At 39.8% G+C, this 23,862-nt stretch overlaps 1 protein-coding gene across 3 annotated transcripts in view; it reads left to right on the plus strand.

The window, feature by feature from the left end:
- The first annotated feature begins 4,629 nt into the window (after nt 1-4,629).
- The window catches only part of pomgnt2 (protein O-linked mannose N-acetylglucosaminyltransferase 2 (beta 1,4-)), a 29,767-nt gene continuing 10,534 nt past the window's right edge, over nt 4,630-23,862 (plus strand). The window contains exons 1-2 of one of the 3 annotated variants that reach the window (XM_042213117.1): nt 4,630-4,976; nt 12,348-12,522. The gene's annotated coding sequence lies outside the window, so the exon portion shown is untranslated. Of the gene's footprint in view, nt 12,523-23,862 lie in introns of all 3 variants that reach the window. The other 2 variants (XM_042213116.1, XM_005945163.3) reach the window with 2 other exon arrangements.

The raw sequence follows: 23,862 nt of genomic DNA on the forward strand, positions 1-23,862 counted from the left end.
CATTTGGACAGGCATCAGCAAATTGTATATATTCACAATCTAGCAGACTGAATACAGGTTCTTTCGAGGAGTACTTGAAGGTAGCATATCAGCATCATCAACCGCATTCAACTCTGACGTCAAACAGTCTTGATTGGAAAAGGTTGCTGAACAACACAAATATTGTAGACAGTTACTGCAGCAACAACAAAAATAACGATAATGTTACAATAATAATAATAATAATAATAATGACACATTTCCCTGAAAGTTCAAAAACCGTATACTATGAGATAGCAGGAAGTACTTTACTTCTTCCGTGATTTTAAAAAAAGATAAATGTCAAAAGTGATAATCAACCTGAAATAATTGGGTTCCATACTTCAAGACTTTAACACAAACCTAATTTTCGGACATATTCCCTGTCTCTGTTGTTTGGTCTTTGCAGTAAAAGGTGTGCACTGACACCTAGTGTCAGACAATCAGATCTATGTTTAGGCCTTTACTCCGCATCCTTTCTCTTCTCTTATTCAGTATTACTCTTAGTTGAAAATTGTGATCTTTAAACCTTTTCTCTCTATTTTTGCTCTATCACACAGTGTACCTATACCTGATCTGCCAGTAAGGCATGTTATCTGGCTCAATGATTCACTGAACATCCAGCTTTCCCTCACAGGTGCTTAGTGACTTTCATTATTCAGTTGCAGCTTTTATTTTTTGCTCGCTCAGTCGGAAGTATTCCACACAGAGAAGGTGCATTTTCCATGTTGAAATGTGTGCAGTGAAAAATAACAAAATCAAAAGACATACAGATAAATACATAACAAATGTAAGACATTCAGAGTTTATGTGCAACAAGATAAAGTTGAGTAATTCATATCCCATTGTGTTGTGCTCTACGGTAGCTACATAAATGCTGAGCAAATACAGCAGAGCTAAATTTAACATATAAATTATTCAGTTTTGCTCCTCCAGCTCATAGGCCTATTTCCTCTTTGTCATACCGAATTCTTGCACAAACTCACAAAGCAGACTCAACAATAGTTGGAAAGTTCAAAGTGTTTATTTACACTTAAGTAAAGAGCTCTGCAACAGGAGCAGTGGCTACCAGATTTATCATTTGAATCCATAAATTGCCAGTTTGTGTGACAGGCAGCAGCTTTTGACAATTTAGCATACATACATATAGTTAGTATTTGGATCTGGGAATACCAGGTGCTGTAAGCTTTTCCTGTTTTTCACTGCTCCTGATGTCTAGAAAAAGAGCACTGAAAATTAAGGCAGTGACCCATTAAATTGTACACATTTAATGCATCCATTTTGTATAACCTGTTAGTAATGTCCAAAAGCCATTTATGTCTAGTTGGGACAGTTTAGTGTCTGTTTTGATATTAGTTTTTTAATCAGACAAGAGAAACATCCGAGCAATCAGGTTAGGGCCAGTGATTGGGTTACCTCAGTGATTAGGTATACAGCCAGGGTTGGGGTTAAGGTTAGGGTTTTAGAAGGTTGGAGTTCTGAGAGACAGAGACAGCACAGCTAGTCTAACCCTTCAAATCCATAAATTCCCAGTTTGTGAGCCCAAAGAATATATATTTTTAATATTAGTTTTTTGGTAAAACAAAGCAATACCTCTAACCAATAGGATTAGGGCCAGGGGTTGGGTTACTCCAATGGTTACGGTTACAGCCAAGGATGGGGTTAAGGCTTTAGAATATTGGGTAGGGTTGGGGTTTGAGTGAGAGAACATACACCCAAGTTCACCCTTTTAAACCATAAATTTCCAGTTTTTGCTCCAAGTGGCAGCTTGCGAGCTCACCACCCCGAGCATGCCCTATCTCATGTGATCTCCGAAGCTAAGCAGAGTGGGGCCTTGTTAGTACTTGGACCGCCTGGGAATACCAGGTTCTATAGGCTTTTCTTGTTTTTCAGAAAGGTACTGCTCCTGATGTGGAGAGAAAGAGCATTGAAAAATAAGGCAGAGGCCCATGAAAGAATACACATGTACCATGTTAGTGTTAGGGTTTTAGAAAATTAGGGTTTCAGAATATTGGAAAGGTTGTAGTTCCGAGAGACAGAGACAGTACAGCTAGGTTCACTCTTCGAATCCATAAATTCCCAGTTTGTGCTACAAAGATCAGCTTACAGCTATATCAACCTGAGCTTGCTTGATCTTGTCTCATCTCAGAAGCTAAGCGGGATTGGGCCTGGTTAGTACTTGAATAGAAGACCACCTGGGAATACCAGGGGCTTAAAGTTTATCTTGTTTTTTCAGAATGGGAATGTTCCTGATGTGTAGAGAAAGATCATGGAAAAATACGGAAATGGGCAGAGAGTATACATTTTTAATGTTAGTTTTTTGGTAAAACAAGCAATAACTCTAACCAATAGGATTAGGGCCAGGGGTTGGGTTGCTCCAATGGTTACGGTTACAGCCAAGGATGGGGTTAGGGCTTTAGAATATTGGGTAGGGTTGGGGTTTGAGTGAGAGTTCATACGCCCAGGTTCACCCTTTGAATCCATAAATTCTTACTTTGTGACGTACTGCCATAACACACTGAGCATGTGCCAATTTAATCTCATTCTGGAAGCCAAGCAGGTACAAGACCAAATATCTCTTGTTGAAGCAGTTTGTTGTTGTGTTTAGGGCTAGGTTTTGGCCAGAGAAGAGAAAGTGCCAATTGATGGCGACAGGGCCAAGGTCAGGGTTGATGGAAATTACCAAACTACAGAGGAATTTAGGAGACGTCCCAAAAATAAAAGTTGAAACAATCTGCTTGACTGACATGCATGACTGACAATGTTGTGGCATACTCTGAATGAGACGAGAGATGGTTTACTGTGGGATTTCCTCATTGACCTGTCTCCCCAATGTGATATTTGTGTAGGGTATGTTTGGTCAGAGGGTTCCTTTGTTTGTGCGCATGCGCTATCCAGCATGCTGCCTGCTGTAACCCATAATTTCCTTCAGGATTAATAAAGTATTCTGATTCTGATCTGTTCCAGGGCATGACTGAGCATCTGGACAGCCTGAGGGGCAACCTGGCAGTGTCCTATGGACCAAAACATAAAGTCCCAGAGGTGTTCTATTGGATTACATCAGGTGAGCATGGAGGGCAGTCAATGGTATAAAATCGTTCATCCTCTAGGAACTGCATCACATGAGGCCAGGCTTTTATGTGCACGGTCTGTGCATCCCATATGCCTCCCTCAACCATCACAGACCCAACAAGGCAGCTTAAAGTTCTAATGACCTGTCTTCCTTTCACATCTGTCACATGAAGAAGGATTTCATGTTAGTATGTGTGAGTATGTGTGAAAATACACAGCACCAGTGGGCAATCTGACAATTCTGGTATTTTATGAAAATGCCAACTGGGCTCTACAGTGCTGAGCAGTGAGCACAGGGCCCACTAAGAAAGGTCATTTTATAGGGCAGTTTTCATCCTGAAACAAATTTCAGTGGGTTCCATCCGTACAACCATTACTGTTTTAGTGGTTATCTCAGTGTTGCAACTGTTGTTAACATCATTAATACCAAAGAGGCTGAAACTGATTAACAACCCTGTCTGCTACTTAACCGAGCAGATTAATACCCCTGTTTAACTGACCTGATAATATACTGTGATGAATAAGCGTTCCTTTATTATGTTTATTTATTCATGTATTTATTTATTTATTTAGTTAGTTAATAAGTTAGCCAGTTAGTTGAGCAGTGTCTATAACAAGGAGCACTAAAGTAATTCTGGAAGCTATTTGTCATCCTTTAATTTGTCATAACCTGTTGGTTTTCAGGATTATCAGTCACTTTCATGTTCCCTTATGCTTTGGTTATGACAGAGCTGCGTTTGTATTTATAAAGAGATTATGAATAGATGGAGTAACAACAGAAACAATCCTCTTGCTTGCTTTTCTTTTTTCAAACTCAAGATGGGAGTGTTGCTTTATGTTTGTCTTCCCATCACACACCAGTGCACTTCCCACTAGCGATGATCCGAATAATGCAAGGTTCCTACAATAGATTAATAATAACAGATTAAATATTAGGCAAAATTGTCAGTACATACCTTGTCATCTGCCAAATGACCCATTCTGGGATTGGGACCCAGTTGCATTTACCATTTCAATTGTCTTGTACCATATGTAACATTTAATTTCACATGTTTGTTTTCTGTATCAGTTCAAATCTTGTCCAACAAAGCAGAGCTGCAACTATTCATAAAATGAATGCTGGATTATTTTCTTTCTTTTTTTTTACTGCATCAGTTTCATCACGCGAACTGAAGAGGAGGAGAAGGACAGGTGCTGCTAGGGTGAGACAGGCGTCTCCCGCGGAGTCCTTTAGTGCTGCAGGCAGGCAACATACTCAAATAGCGCACAACCTCAGGTTTTTTATTTCTATATGATTATTCTGCATCATTAAGCAATTATTATATTATTATTACAATTACATAACGCAATTCTATATTGTATTATGAAGTACAATTAAACATTAAGTTTTTGTACAGAGTATCGGTATCGGATCAGTATCATCGATACCACCCTGAATTTTACTTGGTATCGGATCGGAAAGGAAATCAGTGGTATCGCACATCACTACTAGGTAGTCACACACAGGAGCGTTTGTGAGAGAGCTCGTGTCATCGCGAGATCTGAGCGCGGGATTCCCCTCGGCGGTAGGTGGAGACTGGACACAGCAGAGTGGAGTCGGTATTCAGGCAGATGATCTCTCTGGTTCTGCTTTTGTGAGCGCTAGGCTAGCTTGTAAACAAGAGCAAAACCCCCCGGCCGAGTCTCGGAGAAATTTTATGACTGAACACGCGGGTGTTTTTTTGGTTACTCACAGCTGCCGTGTACGCCGGTATGCTTTTCTTTCCGTTTCCACTACACGTCTTTGCTTTCCACTCTGCAACATACTGAGACGCTGATGCTGCCCAAATGAGCTAACCTCTCAACTATCTTGAAAGACAAAATCAACATTTTCACTTAGACCTAAGGTAAGAGTTGCAGTTCAGGTAAAGCTTTTTGCTTTGCTGGGACACAGTTCTGTTCTTGTGAAATTCCTTCAGCTTCACTGTCACCGGGCTTTGCCTTTGCAGGTGTTGGTAAATATCACAGGGGGAAACGTGTCCAGCGGCTACCAGCTCACGTATAGATGTTTGACGTGTTTGTATAAAGTAGTACTTAACCTAACCTGAAAAATACATTCATGCATGTAGCTACGATTATTATTGAGATTTTTTTAGCGGTTATTTATTGTATTTAATGATAAATTTGATAAATGTAAAATGTATGTTTTAAAATAAGAGATCTATTTCCAAGAACCATATAGCAAATTTAGACACATAGCCAAATCATATAGCACCACAATATATCTGAAGATAAATAAATATTACATGTTAAAAGGTAACAGAATGTAGATTCATAGTTTTGTACATCTAAGAGGTGCTGTGTACAGTGTTTAAATTCAGTCTAAGAACAAAGGTAAGCAGGCACTATTTGCAATCGAGCCTTGGTACAGTGCTGCTCTCTTCGATTTGCGAGGTAGGATCACCCCACTTTTTCATATAAGGTGCAATGGTGAGTAAGACAGTAATCACCTGTGATAAACTGTAATGCACTGTGATCCACAGAATCAAGAGGATTCAAGGTGGACCTAGAAGGTTAATCAAGCAAAAATTGTGGATTGCACAATATTCTAGTGTGCAATTCTAGTGCATGAGCCTGCAACTTGTTGATTTAAATCAAGATTTGTTTCTACATACATAACCAGCCAACCAACCTTTGTCATCAATAAATTTTGTCAGTTAAATCACGTTACTACGGGGCCCCTCAACGGTATGTTCCATCGTTATGCCAGTTTATGTTTATGTAAATTACATGCAGCTGCAGGATAGGAATGCGAAAATGTTAAAATATGCTGACGACATAGCTGTTGTGGATCTCTTTTGTAGCAACTCTAACTGTTTTGCTCAGGAATGTAGGTTGGAATAATGGCATAACTCTCATTGGTTGTTGATTAATTTTGGCAATGTGAAAGAGCTTGTCTTGAATTACACAGGCTCCATAAAAGGTCTTTCACTCTCTGGTCAGTCTGTGGAAGTCTGGGAACATATATTAATGTAAAGATAAACTTTTATAGTTAATGCTAATTCCATTTACAAGACTGCTAATAAGAATTTTTTTCTTATCAGGATATTGGGAGGCTCTGCAGTTAGCCACAACTGTGGAAAGAGTTGATGTCAGCTTGATTGAAAGCATGCTTCAGTTCAGTATCTTAGTCTGGTATGGTACCTCGATTGTTGAAAATAGGAAGAACTGAACAGGATTGTCAGAACTGATTGGTCGACACCAAACTTCATTGGATAAGCTTTATCATCAGGCTGTCTTAAGTAAAGCCCGGCCTATTGTTGCAGAATGTGAACACCTTTATTTTGAATTTGAAATAATGACCTCTGAATGATTTCATAGGATGCATCTAGCTAGTAAAAAGGTGTATATGGGATCATTTGTGCCAAAAGCAATCAGCATACTAATTAATAAGATGCTGTGATTTATTTCTATAGTTGTATTGAATTTTTATATGCATATGTATGTATGTTGGCTGATAGCCACCAGAATTTTTATTCTGACAATTTTCCATTAATTTGGACAATAAAGTCATTCTATTCTAATTTTCTTGGTAAATGTTCCACATGGTTCTTAAAAGTCCTGGAGTCTAACCTCCAGGCAGAGTCCTTTAATGCAATTAACAGTTTCAATTTTTCAGTTTTGTGACCATGAAGGGTTTGAATATAGATTTTTGGGTGATGTTGTAAATAACACGCACTTAGTTTAAACAGAGTAATGGGAGTCTATGTACACACTGAAAGTTTTCCTGTCATGTCAGTTGGAGCATTGAATTCACCCCTTTGGGTGCAATTTTGTGCATCCTGAACCAGTCGGCATGGATTACCTGCCTTGTTTAAGAATTTGATTCATTCATGTCATTCACACATCGTCACACCACAGCCACTCTTGTTTTGAAGAAGAAGAACAGATGCTCATTAGCTAGCTTTTGACCAAGAATGGTAACTTCAAGTGCTGCTGAAACAGGGTTAAAATCAGTTGTTTGTTTACAGCAACACTCTGTTTTTAAGGCAGTCGGTCGAAGAAAAGAATCAAAGGGCTTGAACTCGACCATCCGGAATTAGACAGCAGCAGTCCACGGACCGTGGGAGAGCATATACACAAACCTTCCCCTGCAGGCTATATGATAAAGCACTTAACAGAAAAGTGCAAAAGACATGAGAGCAGCTGTAGCCACTTGTACAATAGCATGAAGCTTCACCTTTTTTCAGGCTTAGTATAGTAGAACAGCTGGGTTATTTGTGTTTGTGTTTTTTTTCAAGACATTCATTGTTTGATCTGTCAGACCCAATTGCACCCACCCAAAATTTGTTTTTTTTCTTTTAACCACCAACCGCCACTGTTTGTGTGATAAGAAAGTTATGATATATTTCAAAAGCAAACTGTAGATTAAACCACAGAATACAAGCAAGGTATCTTTGAACTGTAATTATTAGAGTCAGCAGCACTTGACTCAAGTCAGTGATTATCTAAGGCAAACATCATTCATATGCATCCATAGCTGTGTTTTCCTTTGAGAAAGGGAGGATTAATCCCACACATCCCCTTTTGTCATATTCATTTATCAGCTGATTGATAATAATAAGTACTGTCAAAAATAAGAATAACTATCAGTCTGATCATGGTCCTTTGGTGTGCAGCTTTGTAACCTAGCACTCTGAGCAAATGGAAACCGGCTTGCTGTTGCCTCTATATTGGTTCACAAGAGGTGTTCACAGTAATGACACTGGAGCTGTGAAAATAAAAATACCACAGTGAAGCTTTTGTGGTATTCATGGTCGATAAACTCACAGACAAGATGTTATTTCATATTTCTGGAGTTTCCAATATTCCTTTTGCATGTTTTCTGAATCAGACATTAATCCAAACAGACTGAAATCCTAGTGAGAATTCATGTTTGTTTTAACACCAGAACCGCAAAGGTAGTCATTTTCAAAATGCTGCACATCTGCAAACCTTCGTTCCTTCAATTTATCCATCTGTCTTCTTTTGAAAAGCAATGTTCCATAAGCAAGATAGAGGGTAAGTGGGAAGCTACTCACATTAAAAGCAGTGCAAAAAGCATAAAAAATGTTTGGACCAATCTCTAAAATATCCAAATGTAGCCTTTCTAAATTACGAAAATGATGAATGAATTTTCACATTATTTTCCAAACAGCTTTTTAATCCAGGTATGAGCTTGTGCCTTTATGTCTCCAACTTTCTCAATAATTCACTGTAATATGTTGTATTAAGTTTCTGTAGATCAGTATTGTGGCATTTCTTCAACATCTCCATTAATACATAAGTAGTACTTCCATTTTCCCTAAAACCATACTTGTGTTCCTTCAATAATTTATATTTACCAATAAAGTGATCCAGTGGTTATAATGTCACATCTTGATTACATCACCATAAGCGATTTGACTTGACGTGTCACCTGGCTTTGTTTCTTTGCCCTGTCACTTTTATACTTCCAATATGATCTGCATTTCTGCTCTTGTCTTTGGAATAATTCAAAGCCATTCTCTGCAACCTTTCACTATAGCTCTGGCTTATTTAGCAGATTTTGAGTCCCCTCTGTGAAGACCCCTACATTTTTATCAGTGGAAATAAGTGATATTTATGCATTTCCATATCCCCTAAGTGCTGAGCAAAATTGACTCTCATTACTTTTTACAGCAACTCTGGTGCACACAGTATGGGTTCAGTTCAGTTTGTTGGAAAGCAGATTATACATTAGGCTAAGTCAGAAAACATACCACTGCAAAGGCAGGCAGACAAACACCTCTGGAGAGAGATTTATACCATAAGAGGCCTCTTCAGGTGATCATAGCTTAAGAGGCTGGTGGTGGAGCTGATGTACATGTGCCTCAAATCATCAGTCCCATGAGTCAGATAAATGGAAGGCACCATTTTTGGCACAGTGACCCACAGCACTCTGCAGCCTTTGTTAGAAATTCATTATACATGTAACGAAAAATGCAATTAGAGAACACTTTAGGTATTACATGAAGGTCATCTTCCTAAAGCTTATTGAACTTTGGGTTTTAAGTGGGCTCAGTGTTTTATTGTTTTAGTTTTTATTTGGATGAGCCACACATATATATTAATGGGTGGCCAAGTATATGTGCCAATTTATTGCTGAGCTGCTGAACTGCTGAACTTACTGAGCAAAATCTGATTGTTTTAAAGTTCAGTCACTGCTAACCAGCTAGTTGTGGCTCTTCTACACACATAAGTTTCCTGCCTGCTGGCCCAGTGGCCAGTTCACCATTATTGCAGTCCTTGATATTATTCAGCTGCTTCCCCAGAGAGCATGCTCCACTGACATACTCCAATCCCTCTGTCTTGGACTGAAGCTGGTACCTTCTGCTGTGAGCTAGAGTCCAGCACTAACCAGGACTTGCAGCTCATGAAGAAATGGTTCATCCGCTGCTACAGTGATGGAGTTGTAGTTAGACTCAGGAGAAGGTAGCTCTGCTGAGACTTACTTGGTTATTTAAATTTATAGGTTATTTATAGAAATTGATGGACTCTGATCACTCCATCACCCCAGATAGAGGTCTATAACTCTCTGGTAAACACTAGGGCTACACTAGAAATCAACGTTCTGTCAAAGAAGCTCAAGAACTCAGTTAGTTTGGTCCCATGTCAGCAAAGTAGAACAGTGAGCCAGCAGAAGCTGTATTTTATAATGCTCTGATTATGTTAGCGTAGGAGGTACAATTCCTGTACTGTCTCCTAACCAGCTCATATTCAGAGCAGTTGACCCATATAATGGTGTATTGATTATAAGCTCAAGAATACCCACTACAGCTGGGAAGTACCTGTGGGTGGTTTTGGCCTTTTGGCTTCAGAAGACTGTAACAAGCCATTTGTGGCAATTATACTGGGGCTGAAGCCAATGTGGGAGTACCTTATGATTCCTATTCAAAAATCATCTTTTTCTTTTCTTTCATTGAATAATTATGCTCCCATTCACTAAGTTCAGGCTCTCTAATTTGGGTGCTGTTGAGACAGTTTATAGAAGACTTTAATGTCTGACACTTGAATGAGTGACAGCTGGCTCATGTTTCTCTTACCAGCTCCTAAACCCATGACATTGGACGTTTGTTGCTGTGTTCATAGTAAAAGCGTGACACCCCAGAAACCTTCATATAGTATTTTGTTACGTTTGGCTTGGTTCATAGTGCTTTCAGAGTGTGTAGGACAACACAAACATATGTTACTTGGAAGGCTTTGGCTCCAAATGGAAGAAACTCTGAGTCTGATCTTCTAACAGGCTCCAATGCGAAGCCTGTTGCTAGTATAGGTATGACCAACCGGTGCTTTATCAGAAGTGTCTCCTAAAATTATTTCTCTGTTTTACACCAGAAGTTATGTATAGTATAAAGACTAGGTTGGTTGGTCTGAAGCTTGTTTCTGGGAATCATCCAGGACTGTCTTCCATTTAGTTCCTCACTAGGCTCTATCGCATATGACCACTGCAGGCTGCCAGGTTTTCAAACACTCATTGCATTTTTAAATGCAGTTTAGGCTGTAGTTTAAAGAAATCCTTCTTTGTTTGGGTTTCAGAGCAATACAGAAGTTAGTGAAACCTCTGATTGTCTCAGAGTGGCTATGAATTATGCATGGAGATCCTGTGAAAAAGCTTTTAAGTTCCTAAGATTTGGGTTTCTAACTGAGCTGATATTTGTTTTGCCCTACCTAAAGTGTCAGGGACAAGAAGTATACATTTGCCAGAGCCTTCATTAAGAACAGAAGGAAAATATCTATTTAGAATTAAGTGTAAAGGTGGTACTAAATTGTGGTTATCTATTATTTATTTTATTTTTGCCTCTGAAACCACCGACATCCCTTTATGCTTGGAATGCTGCCCATGTGACCCTGCTAAGTGACTGTAAGTACGTATATGAATGGATGGATTATATTGTTTGGAGGACTAGTGAGTCTTTTCATGTATGTTTATTTCTTTCAGGATTAATTGACTGTAAAAGGGATTTTAAAGCTCAGTTCTAGCACTAGTTTCTAAAGGTATTTTTAGTATGCTTAGCTACAGCAGAGAATATAAATTCTTGACTAGTTAATGGCATCTCCTGCCATTTTTTTCCAGAAATGAAACTGTGAGGAAATCTCTCAAACTGCTAAGACTTATTGCTGTTACAGAGAAGTGAAAAAAAAAATGGTTTCAGATTAAGATCAATGACTCAGACAAAGGAACAATTTAATGGTAGACGACAAACAAAGCAGCAATTTAGAAGTAGATAAATGATGTTGGAGTAATTTGTAGTCAGATTTTCTTGTGGGAACTTTAACTTCAGTTGTGCAGAACTGGCAGCAGATGTCTTCAGACTGAAATCATACCTTTACTTTTTCATCCTGACACAGATTTTGTTATTGTCTGCATTATCCTTGCTGCACACAGGCGTGATAATGTTAATCCTAACAACTAAGGACTAATATGTCACTATTTGCAGACAATTCTAATTCAAGTGAAAATGGACATACCCTTTAACAGTAGTTTAACACCAAAGGATGCTCAAGATTTTCTTCCCCTGCCACCATGCCCTCCACAAATTTGTATAGAAGAAAATCCTTCCAAATTTACAGGACTCCCAAGTCTCCAAAACGGATAGCATCAGCAACTTGAGATCTTGTTCACTGGCAGATATCCTTAAGTGTTCATCCAGCTTTTTTTTTCCTGTTCTATTTCGGTCCCTTCTCTGGAATATTGCCTGTTGTCCTGAGGCAGCGCTGAAGTGCTGTGCTGCAGTGTTTTCAGAGGTTGTCCTTCTCACTTTGTTCCTTTTTTGTCTGTCTGTCACTTACTCACACACATTCTGCAGATTGTCCACGCCAGCCTCTGCATCGCCTGTATCCCTGGGGGAGAAGAGACAGCACAAAAGCCTTGATGTTATATCTGCTATATTGCAGAAGGCACAGTGGGTCACTGTTAGCAAATGATATAGGGAAGCAAGAAAATGTTGTTAAAGAGCTGGCTATCAAACAGTCAAGTAATCTGTCTCAGTTTGATCTAGGCAAGTGGGTAGACATGAGATGTGTCAAACACAGACCTGGAAGATTTTCTGACATGCTACCAGCTGTGATGAAGCAGCCGGCTGATTTTGTACCTCCGTGCTGGATGGCATGGCAGTGCATTTATGTAACCCAACAAAGTGTGTATAACTGTCTGTCCAAATGTATTTGAGAAAGACATGCAAAATGAGAGAAAGACTATGTGACTTGTCTTTGTACAGCCAGATAACGACTACTGGGCCGTTAATTCTCTTTGGTGCCACACTGAGCTCCAGGCAGCTTGATCCAATCTGACAGGCCACATTTAGTTCAGGAATAAAGATGACAACACATAAGGACACATCATCACAGCCAGAAGAGCTCAGCAATCAAGTGGCCGAAGGGAACTAAAAACAGGTACAGGGGAGAAAAGAAAGGACTCTAGTGATACAGTGTCTGTTTTTCTTTTTTTCAATCTGTTTTTGAAAGAGGCAGAGGTAGGCCCTCTGAGGTGATTTTCAAAGTAGATAAAGATATGGAAAAAGAGAGATGGTTACCTCTAAAAGGGAAGGGATGGTGAGCTATGAGGAATGATAAACGGCTGGGACCAGCTGAACAGCTACAGTGCACAGGATACTTCTGCCACTCCTCCCTGAGACTTCACGGCTTTCCAGGATCCCCATTAAAACGCTAAATACTGCCCCGTGTTACCTTCCACATCATCAGGGTGCTTACCATCTCCAGAGTGACCCAGTAACGCTAGTGTTATCATGGAGAGAGCAGTGATTGATAGTTCAAAGAAAGAGGTGAATTGACCTGTAACAAGAAGAACGAAATGTTCAAGGATCATTCTATGTGCTCCTGAGTCCATAGGAAAACTACACTTGAGAAAGCTGGTATATAGTTATTTACAAAAGCTCATCACATTGTCCACCAAAGCTTCTATTATACTTTATTATTACTTTGTTATTATACTTTGGTTGGCCTTCAGCTTCCAATGGCAATCCCTATTCACCTCTGCATCCTCAGTCAAGTGACCGTACACTTTCTGGCTGTAGAACCTGCAGTACTCTGCTTTGAGGCAGATTTTGAGATTAGATTTCTATTGCCAGCAAAAATGTAAAACACCAGAGATGGAGTCTGGAAGACTGCCACAACAGAAACTTGATCAGGCTTCCCCACCAGGGAAGTACTAGATAGTAGCCTGATGATGTGGTTCTGTTGGCTTCATCAGATGATGTCCTCCAGCTCGCACTGGAACAGTTCGCAGCTGAGTGTGAAGGGGTGGGAATAAGAATCAGCACCTCCAAATCTGAGGCCATGGTCCTCAGCTGGAAAAGGGTGGTGTGTCCACTATGGGTCAGGAAAGAAGGGTGTGGGAGATTGACAGACGGATTGGTACTGTGGCTGCTGTGATGTGGATGCTGTACCGGTCCGTCGTGATGAAGAGAGAGCTGAGTGTGAAACTCTCAATTTACCGGTCAATCTACGTCCCTACCCTCACCTATGGTCACAAGCTGTGGGTAGTGACTGAAAAAACAATATTGTGGATACAAGCGGGGGAAATGAGCTTTCTCTGAAGGGTGGCTGGCTTCTCCCTTAGAGATAGGGTGAGAAGTTCAGCCATCTGGAAGGGGCTCAGAGCAGAGCTGCTGCTCCTCCACATCGAAAGAAGCCGGTTGAGGTGGTTCGGACATCTTTCCTTCGGGATTAATAAAGTATTCTGATTCTGATTCTGATAAGGATGCCTCCTGGGTGCCTCCTGGACGAGATGCTCCGGGCATGTCCCACAGGGAGGAGGCTCCGGGGCAGACCCAGGAGAGGTTATATCTCTTGGCCTGCCTGGGAATGCCTTGGTGTTCCCCCGGACAAGCTAGATGAGGTGGCTGGGGAGAGGGAGGTCTGGGCTCCTCTGCTTAGGCTGCTTCCCCCACAACCCAACCCCGGATAAGCGGAGGAAGATGGATGGATGGTATTGTCTAGTAGTTAATGAGACTGTCATTGTCTTGAATGGAAGTATAATAGAGTATTTCAGCATTGGTTAGCCATTAAATAGTTCCCTTCCAAATTTATCAACATTTGATGATGCTGACCGTGTTTTGCTTTATCAACATTAGTACATACAAAGCTTACAGACAGATTTTCCCTCTTTTTTTGTACCACTGATCAATTCCCAGTCCAAGCTGGTCTAAAGAAGTGCTTATGTCACAACTTCTAGAAAATCACAGGGAATTATGATTTAATGAATGAAAACTGAATGAAAACTGCTCACCTGATGTGTGACACAAAAATCCTTTCCTGCTTTCACCTTTTCATAGTGGCTGGGTCACGTGTTTTGGTTTTTTCCATGTACAACATATAAAGAACCAGACATCAGTGGTTTCTACACTCATGTGGATGCAGCACAGACTAAGCTGTAGATGTCTTATGAAAGCAGTACGGTTAAGTATTACTGATGATGCAATTATGTGGTGTCAGCCTGTAATGCTGCATCAAGCCAATAACTGGAAGGTTTTTTTTAATGCAAAGGAAAAGGTTATTGGCCTCACTGGTAGATTGGGTTGAATAATTTTCTTGTATCCATGTAACATAATTTATATTTCAAGCCTAAAATAAGCTGTTTAAACATTGTTTTGCAATTTAGACCAAAAATAGCTGTATTGTCCTTAGTTTTACTTGAAAACTAAGGTTATAAAACAAGCTGAAGCTATTTTCATGCATAGACCTCTTTTGCTCCCAAATCATGTCTTCTTTGAAAAAGCTATTTTCCACATTGCTTCATATACTGTATATATGCCATTTCATGCATACTTTAGGCAGCTTGATGAAAATTATTATACATGTAGGCACATTACCGCACGGTTTATTGGGCAGAGAAGTGCTGATGTACAAAAGGATTTTCTAACTAGTCTGGTAGCCTGTGCTGTGGTTCTTAGCTCAGCAATGTATGAGTGAGCCGCATTACTGTGCAGTGAAGTGTGCTCGGCCCTGCTTTTGAAATTTTATTTGGATATTAGGAAAATAAGTGTCAAAACTAATGCAGAATTTCATCATAGTGAAATCAGCCTTTGACTACCCCAATCCTTGCATTTATTAAATCTGTTGTAAGTATTTGGCTGCTAGAAAATGACAGTGTAAAGTCACATGCTGATGGAACTAGGCTAACAGGGGGCTCTGTTGGGCTCACACAGCTGCTGTGTTTTTAAAAAGTAGCAGCTGCGTGCTCATTATTCAACTAGTTTTTAGTGCTTTTGTCAGGTATGTCTTGACTAAGCTCTATTAGTCAATATTTTCACATTAATAATAAATCAAACGACTACAAGTAATGGTTGCTCATAGTGATGAACTCGCTAATTGTGTTTCTTCTCAGACCTTTGTAGCCTGATTGGTTATGGTTTAAAAAAATGTCTGATTTTTTTAATTACCTTTCATCTACTTTTTTCTTTAAAAAGAACAGAGTCCTTGATGCATAGACAGAAAAGTCTTTCATATTGTGGCTTTTCTTTGGGAGCCTTGACTTGCACGGGCTTACAGCTAGAGCCATGTTGTCTGTCCATTAGTCCTACACCTAGAGCTGGGCGATATGAGATTTTTTCATATCACGATATGTTTTTTTCATTTCAGGCGATAACGATATCTATCACGATATAAGCCAAATAACTATATTTGTAAGATTTAAATGTGCCGTTGCTCACAAGTAAAATGTGAAATAATCAGCAGCTTGTTTTTATTTAAATATTTATTTCCCATAATAAGTTCAACAGGGTAGATGTACTTAAGGAACATGAGACTTTTTCAGATAAATAAAGGCAAATATTGCAAACTACACAAAAGGCAGCCGCTAAAGCGTTTAAGTTTCAAAATAGAACAAACGAAACAGACTAAATTGTCAATTCCACTTAGAAACAAAATATTAATTCTAAAAATAAATCTTAGTTTGTTTTACAGAAGAACAGACAAAACTGACTAACTTTTGTCAATATCAAATAAACTGAGAACTAAAAGGAAATTCTCAATCTCTCCTTGTTGTATAGCTGAGCTTTTCAAACAGTTTTAACAGTTACTTTAGTCTGACAAAAGCCGAATGACGAATTAGCGCTTCCAGTCAGAGACTGAGGCTACGTCCACACGTACACGGGTATTTTTGAAAACGGAGATTTTCCGTTTTCGTTTTAAAAAATAATCCCGTCCACACATAAAGGCAGAAATGAAGGAAAACGCTGCTATGAACATGCCAAAGCAGCAGGTGGCGCTAGATTCCTAACCGTGCAGAAATGTTGGCCAATCAGAAGTCTAGAAGCCTCGGTGGGAAAAAGTAAACAAAGCTGGGGCATAGAAGCAGAACCGAGTCGTATGTGTGGACGGACAGTAACTGTGTGTATATGTAAGCATTTAAACACTGCAGAGAGTAGAATTAACAGTAACAGTATTGTAGAAATTCATTTCACCGAAACAATAACGTGGCGCACAGTGTGACGCATGCACCAGTTTATTGTATTTCCAGACTTGCTTTCGGCACAATTTACAGTGCACGCTACTCTGTTTTTTGTCAGACTTGAAATAGCCGAAATACCTTCACACTACGGAACTTCTATGGCTCTTCCGTTCGACAATCTCTCCGGCGTTGGAACCATCATCTGTTTTCTCTTCGGTCACGCTCGGTTGATTTTTCTAGTCGGCACACTCATTTCCTCCATTACCCGCTGGCTGCTTCCCAAACAAACACACGTGCGGCTTGGCACTTGTGCTGTACATAACAAGTCACGCGACGTGACGCTGCGGCTGTGATTGGTTCGGCTCTGCGCTACTTAGTTTGGATTGGCTGACCTTTTTTTTTAATTTTTAATTTTTATTTTAAGAGGACAAGAGCGGCGAGGTCTATCGCGATAGCTTAATTTCTCTATCGAGTAAAAGTTATATCGCGATACATATCGTTATCGTTCTATCGCCCAGCTCTACCTACACCTAGACTAGATAGGTTAAATGCATAGAATTTATTTAGGATTGAGGACCACCTGAAGGGCCCTGGTGTTGGTGTAGATGGTTGATAATAATTATGTGCCTATTTTTACTGTCATGTGTTGCTGAGGAAACGCATGACAGTAAAAAAAAAAAAAGTAGATGTGAAGTGTTGGAGCGCTGAAGGGATGCAAAGATGCCTGATGATTCTACATCCTGTATGCAAAACTGATGCAGGCAAGGTTTTGTATACACCCATGACAGTGGATGTTAATGCAATTGGTGAGAAGTAATGGGGGGTTCTGAGGAGCAGGGGTCCTTTGATACTGTTGTATACAGTGATTGTAATTGAGAAGATAGAATAAATGAGTAAAGAATAAAGTTTAACATTTGGCAAATTAAAAAAAAAACCTTGTTCTTGACCTGTGTAGTATTTTAACACTATTGGAAGTAAAAATAACTTGAACTCCAATTTTGAAAACACAACTTTCTTTTTTTTTTTTTCTTTTTTTTCTTTTTTTAAAAAAAAGCTCTGACTTGTATTATGAGTTTGAGTCTGTGGTCTGGAAGAGAGTCCTGTAACTCCCTGTCTGCAAAATACAGTAAATAATGACCAATGTTGGGCAATTAATTATATAGTTACTTCTTCAAAAAAAGTTACTGAGTTATGCAAACAACAAAGTTTTTTGCAGCTGTTTACCTAAAAATGCAGCCAAGGCATTTTTTAAAATAAACATTTCAAACTATTTACAGAACAATCAGCTGTTCTGCATCAGATTTGATGCCACACAAATTATTTGTACCACTCCAAAAAATAATTTCTGTCCACTATGAGATAAAGGAGAACAACAGCCTGATACCTGCAGGCCTGACAGCAGGAGATGTATCACTCCTGTAACACCTGTAACATTCAGCAGTCGCCTCATTGTTCTGACACACACAACAACACTATTGACTACACTACACACTAACGACACAAGATTTGCGCTAAACGTTGCAAATCTCTCACATCTCAAAACCGCTGGCACTCCTAAAACTTCCTCCCGTTTCTTAACAACTAAATGCCATGTTTTGATTGGTCGACATGGTACATTTTTCGACCAATGGGAAAGGGTGGAGGGGTTTTGGTTTCATATTTGCTCACAGGCTTTCGAGCGTTTTCCTTAAAAAATGCAGTTTTTACCGTTTCTTCCCACAGTAAATATAAACAACGGTAGTATTCGGGAAGAAAACCAAACATTGCATATATTTTTATCACAACTCTGGTTTACGTGGCCTATCAACACAATTTAAAAACTGGTATAAAGTCCACACTTTTTCCATCAATTGTTCCGTCTGTCCTGCTCACATCTCGAATGGTTGGGCTTCACTCCACATCAGCCACGCCGCTTTGCTAGCTAAAACACCGGTGTCGGCACATAAGGACGCTGTCATAGAACCTGTCAACGACATTGATTAGCTGCGTATATACGTAATGTGAATCCGTGATTGGCTGGACTATGGGATAAGGTGGCATCGTTCTAATCCCATACTGGAGCAGCCAGTCACTTACTGACTAACACTGCAAAACAGAATTGTTGATGTATTTATTTAATTCCAATTCAGGTTAGAATTTTTTTTTTTGTGCGCAACGCAGATTTTTTCTGCGCAGAGACCGCGCCATCAGTGCGCAATTGCGCACGCGTGGAGCTTAGAGGGAACATTGGTTAGGGACATATTAAAAACTGCTCACATACTATTTAACCATGCTAAATATTATGCTAGTATGGAAGTTCAGACACATTGAGGGTGTTGGGTGTCTTAAAGGATAGTTATTGTTGACCATAATATCCTATTAGAGCGATTAGAACATGCTGTAGGTATTACAGGTACTGTGCTGCAGTGGTTTGTATCATATCTATCTAATAGACTCCAATTTGTACATGTAAATGGAGAGTCCTCTTCACACACTGAGGTTAATTATGGAGTTCCACAGGGTTCAGTGCTAGGACCAATTCTGTTTACATTATACATGCTTCCCTTAGGCAGCATCATTAGAAGACATAGCATACATTTTCACTGCTATGCAGATGACACCCAGCTCTATCTGTCCATGAAGCCAGATAACACACACCAATTAGTTAAACTGCAGGAATGTCTTAAAGACATAAAGACCTGGATGGCCGCTAACTTTCTGCTTCTTAATTCAGATAAAACTGAGGTTATTGTACTCGGCCCTGAAAATCTTAGAAATATGGTATCTAACCAGATTCTTACTCTGGATGGCATTACCTTGGCCTCCAGTAACCTGTGAGGAACCTTGGAGTCATTTTTGACCAGGACATGTCCTTCAATGCACATATTAAACAAATATGTAAGACTGCTTTCTTCCATTTGCGCAACATCTCTAAAATTAGAAATATCCTGTCTCAGAGTGATGCTGAAAAACTAGTTCATGCATTTATTACTTCCAGGCTGGACGACTGTAATTCATTATTATCAGGATGTCCAAAAAACTCGCTGAAAAGCCTTCAGCTAATCCAAAATGCTGCAGCAAGAGTCCTGACAGGGACTAGAAAGAGAGAGCAGATTTCTCCTGTTTTGGCTTCCCTTCATTGGCTTCCTGTTAAATCCAGAATTGAATTCAAAATCCTGCTCCTCACATACAAGGTCTTAAATAATCAGGCCCCATCTTATCTTAATGACCTTGTAGTACCATATCACCCTATTAGAGCACTTCGCTCTGCTCTGCAGGCCTACTTGTTGTTCCTAGAGTATTTAAAAGTAGAATGGGAGGCAGAGCCTTCAGTTTTCAGGCCCCTCTTCTGTGGAACCAGCTTCCAGTTTGGATTCAGGAGACAGACACTATCTCTACTTTTAAGATTAGGCTTAAACTTTCCTTTTTGCTAAAGCATATAGTTAGGGCTGGACCAGGTGACCCTGAATCCTCCCTTAGTTATGCTGCAATAGACGTAGGCTGCCGGGGGATTCCCATGATGCATTGAGTTTTTCCTTTCCAGTCACCTTTCTCACTCACTATGTATTAAAGACCTCTCTGCATTGAATCATATCTGTTATTAATCTCTGTCTCTCTTCCACAGCATGTCTTTTATCCTGTCTTCCTTCTCTCACCCCAACCGGTCGCAGCAGATGGCCGCCCCTCCCTGAGCCTGGTTCTGCCGGAGGTTTCTTCCTGTTAAAAGGGAGTTTTTCCTTCCCACTGTCGCCAAAGTGCTTGCTCATAGGGGGTCATATGATTGTTGGGTTTTTCTCTGTATCTACTGTACAATATAAAGCGCCTTGAGGTGACTTTTGTTGTGATTTGGCGCTATATAAATAAAATTGAATTGAATTATGGTTGCTTGATGAGCACAATTAGCAAAATTAACCAGTTTACAAATTCATTCATAATTGTGGAAACAAAACATTAGTGTTTCAAAATAATAATACTGGCTCCGTTTCAGCACAGCTGGATGCAAAGAGCAAATTTCCATAGCAAACATTTGTTGGCAGTAGAGAAAAGTCAGCCTCATCACTTGTGTCACTTAGAAGGTACCTTCTTACAGTAATTGGGAGTAATGGCTGGGAAGAGCAGGAGGGGGATATGATCTACTACTGCATCTTAACAATAGTATTACAGTAACCAGGTAAACATGTTCTGCCTTAATCACATTTCTCCAAATATCCTGATTCCTTTTGAGTATATTAACGTAATATGAGAACAGGCTCAATTGAGGAAAGTGACCAAGGCTGAACCTGCAAGAGATAAACATCAGTTACTTAATTTCAGTAGATTCTAAATACTATGTTGTGATTATATTGCATTATTGTTTTACACAATTTTATGGCATAAAGAAATGAACATTTTATATTGTAATCAACCTTACAGTCATGTCTTATTCATACTGGTCAATGTGCTGTAGAAGGTATCATCAGAAAATGTCAAATATTCTTCACTTTTTGTAGATATTTTGTTTTCACATTTTGTTTTGATTCTCATTTTCAATAGCTTAAAGTCATAACGACAGAAGGGTTTTAGAAGTGTTTCACGTTCTTAATTCAGTACTTTGGCTGTAATTACAGTTGTGATATCTGAAGGGATTATTTTGTGTGGAATCGTGACAGAAAATGTAATTTATTTTAAATAAATTCTACAAGACATTAAACTGCAAAAAGTAAAGGGACCTTTTAAGAGACAAAATACACAGACTTCGTGTAATGCTAAACTGTATTTGCACATCAAGTGACATGAAGTCATTTGACTGAGGCCAGGTAAGCCTTTCATAGCTATTGCATTCGCTCTTGCTCAGTTCACAATTCCTCCATCCCTACTGCTCATCGCTAGGAAGATATTCACTGAATATTTCATATGCTGCTTTCAATTTTAGATAGAAAACATGGTAGGAAAGGATCTCTGAATGAGCAGGGGAAATGTTTAAAACAAGCAAAGTTTCAGTGTCTGTATGATTTGATCCATATTGAGGAACACCTCTTTATTTTGTTTATACCTTAATAAAGGATATATTGTTAAATATTTTTAATTAAACTGCCTTATACACTGTCCACACAAAGTGGATTGGTTTGATATGAATTCTTTTGTAGCTGACTGGTTGTCATAGATGCTTAAGTCACTTGAGAAAAGTATAACTTGGGAAAAGCATCTTGGATTTTGTTGAGATTCTGCGGTCTCTTGTCACCAGTGCTGTCAAGCCCCTTTTCCATTAGTACCTACTTGGATCGACTTGCCATGACTCGACCCGTATCGACTGGTTTTCTATTACAATCCGATACTACTTAACGTGCTTGGTTGTCGTCATAGCAATGCGTCCGGGTGTCCCGCAACGTAATTAATATGTGACACATGCTGCCTCCTGGCTGCATGCCAAATATCCTTGGGCAAGATACTAACCCCACGTTTGCCTACCAGTGGTGGTCAGATGGCCCGGTGGCGCCAGTGTCCGGCAGCCTCGCCTCTGTCAGTGCGCCCCAGGGCAGCTGTGGCTACAATGTAGCTTGCCTGAAACGCTCTCAGGACTCATGGAGGGACACTACTCATCCGCTAATCGGTGACATGCAGTCTGACATTTTAGTACCTGCTCAGATTGCTTGGAACCCCGGGGGAGCAGGTACTAAAATAGTGCCTGGTACTAGAGCAGGGCGATGTGACCAAAAACATTTATCACAATATACATTTGAAAATTTGCGATAACGATATAACTGACGATATAATTGACACTAGACAAAATACTTTACAACTCCACAACTTTATTAGAGCTGACGGACTAAAGCTAAACCAGTTCCACACCACTGAAGTTGCAGCATTTTTACAAACCAATTCTGGTTCATCCGTTTCATTCAACGATCTGCTTTCGCCCTTCTCATTCTCCGTCGCTGCCATGCTTTTTCAGCCATGTGCGTATGAAAACAAAGGCACCACGCATGCGCGTTTTACCCATATTATATCACGATATTTCATTTTCTTATTGTTGCCGGTATTACCGTGAACGGTATGATACGGCGCATCCCTACCTGGTACCACGTACTATGACCTTATGGAAAACCCTGTAAACCGATCGATCCAAGTAGGTACTAATGGAAATGGGGCTTTTGTCTCTTCTTGTCAGAACACACCTTTTAAAAGCCTGTGAACCCATGTCTATAAGAAGGGGTCCTGCTGGGTCTGTTAAACTGTGAGTGTCATTTTGCAGGGACAAATTGGGTCCACCTATGTCCTGGGGGGAAATGGTCACAGCAAATCAATGCACTGTGTTTCTGAGTTATCATCCTTATCCTACGATCCATTTCTATTGTGAAGGGAGAGGTGTCTTTCGAGATAACTATGTGCCATCATGCACAGGGCATGAGAAGTCACTTAATAGTTTCAAAAGGACGGATCAATGAAATGCCATATGCTAAGGCTTATAGAGTCACCAGATCTTAATCACTTTAACCACATATGGAAATTTTAGACCAATATTTTGGACAGTACTGTCCTTCGTCATCATCATCATCACACCAACTCTGACTCCTGGATTGAGAGTAGGAAAGTCAGTATGTACAGTCGTAGCCAAAAGTTTTGAGAATGACACAAATGCTGGTTTTCACAAAGTTTGATGCTTCAGTTTTTATGATAGCAATTTCCATATACTCTAGAATGTTATGGAGAATGATCAGATGAATTGCAAAATCCTTCTTTGCCATGAAAATGAACTTAATCTCAAAAATTCAATTTCCACTGCATTTCATCATACAGCATTTCATGCCATAAAAGGACCTGCTGAGATCATTTCAATAATGTTCTCATCAACTCAGGTGAGAATGTTGACGAGCACAAGGCTGGAGATTATTATGTTATGCTGACTGAGTTAGAATAGCAAACTGGATGCATTAAAAGGAGGGTGATGCTTGAAATCGTTGTTCTTCCTATTAAACATGGTTACCTGCAAGGAAACACACGTAGCCATCATTGCGTTGCAAAAAAAGGGCTTCACAGGCAAGGATGTTGTTGCAACTAAGACTGCACCTAAATCAACCATTTATCAGATCATCAAGAACTTCAAGGAAAGAGGTTTAATTATTGTGAAGACAGCTTCAGGGCACTCAAGAAAGTCCAGCAAACTTCTTCCAACCATCCAAAAACAGTTTGATGAAGAACAATGCCTTTTCCAGCATGATGGATCACCATGCCATGAGTCCAAAGTGATACCTAAGTAGCTCAGGGAACAAATAATCTTGGGTCCATGGCCAGTGAACTCCCCAGACCTCAGTCCAATTGAGAACTTGTGGTCAATCCTCAAGAGGCAGGTGGACAAACAAAAA

The sequence above is a fragment of the Haplochromis burtoni genome, unplaced genomic scaffold (genome assembly GCF_018398535.1).
Source record: "Haplochromis burtoni strain Fernald_Lab_line unplaced genomic scaffold, NCSU_Asbu1 Contig_418, whole genome shotgun sequence".
Taxonomy (NCBI): domain Eukaryota; kingdom Metazoa; phylum Chordata; class Actinopteri; order Cichliformes; family Cichlidae; genus Haplochromis; species Haplochromis burtoni.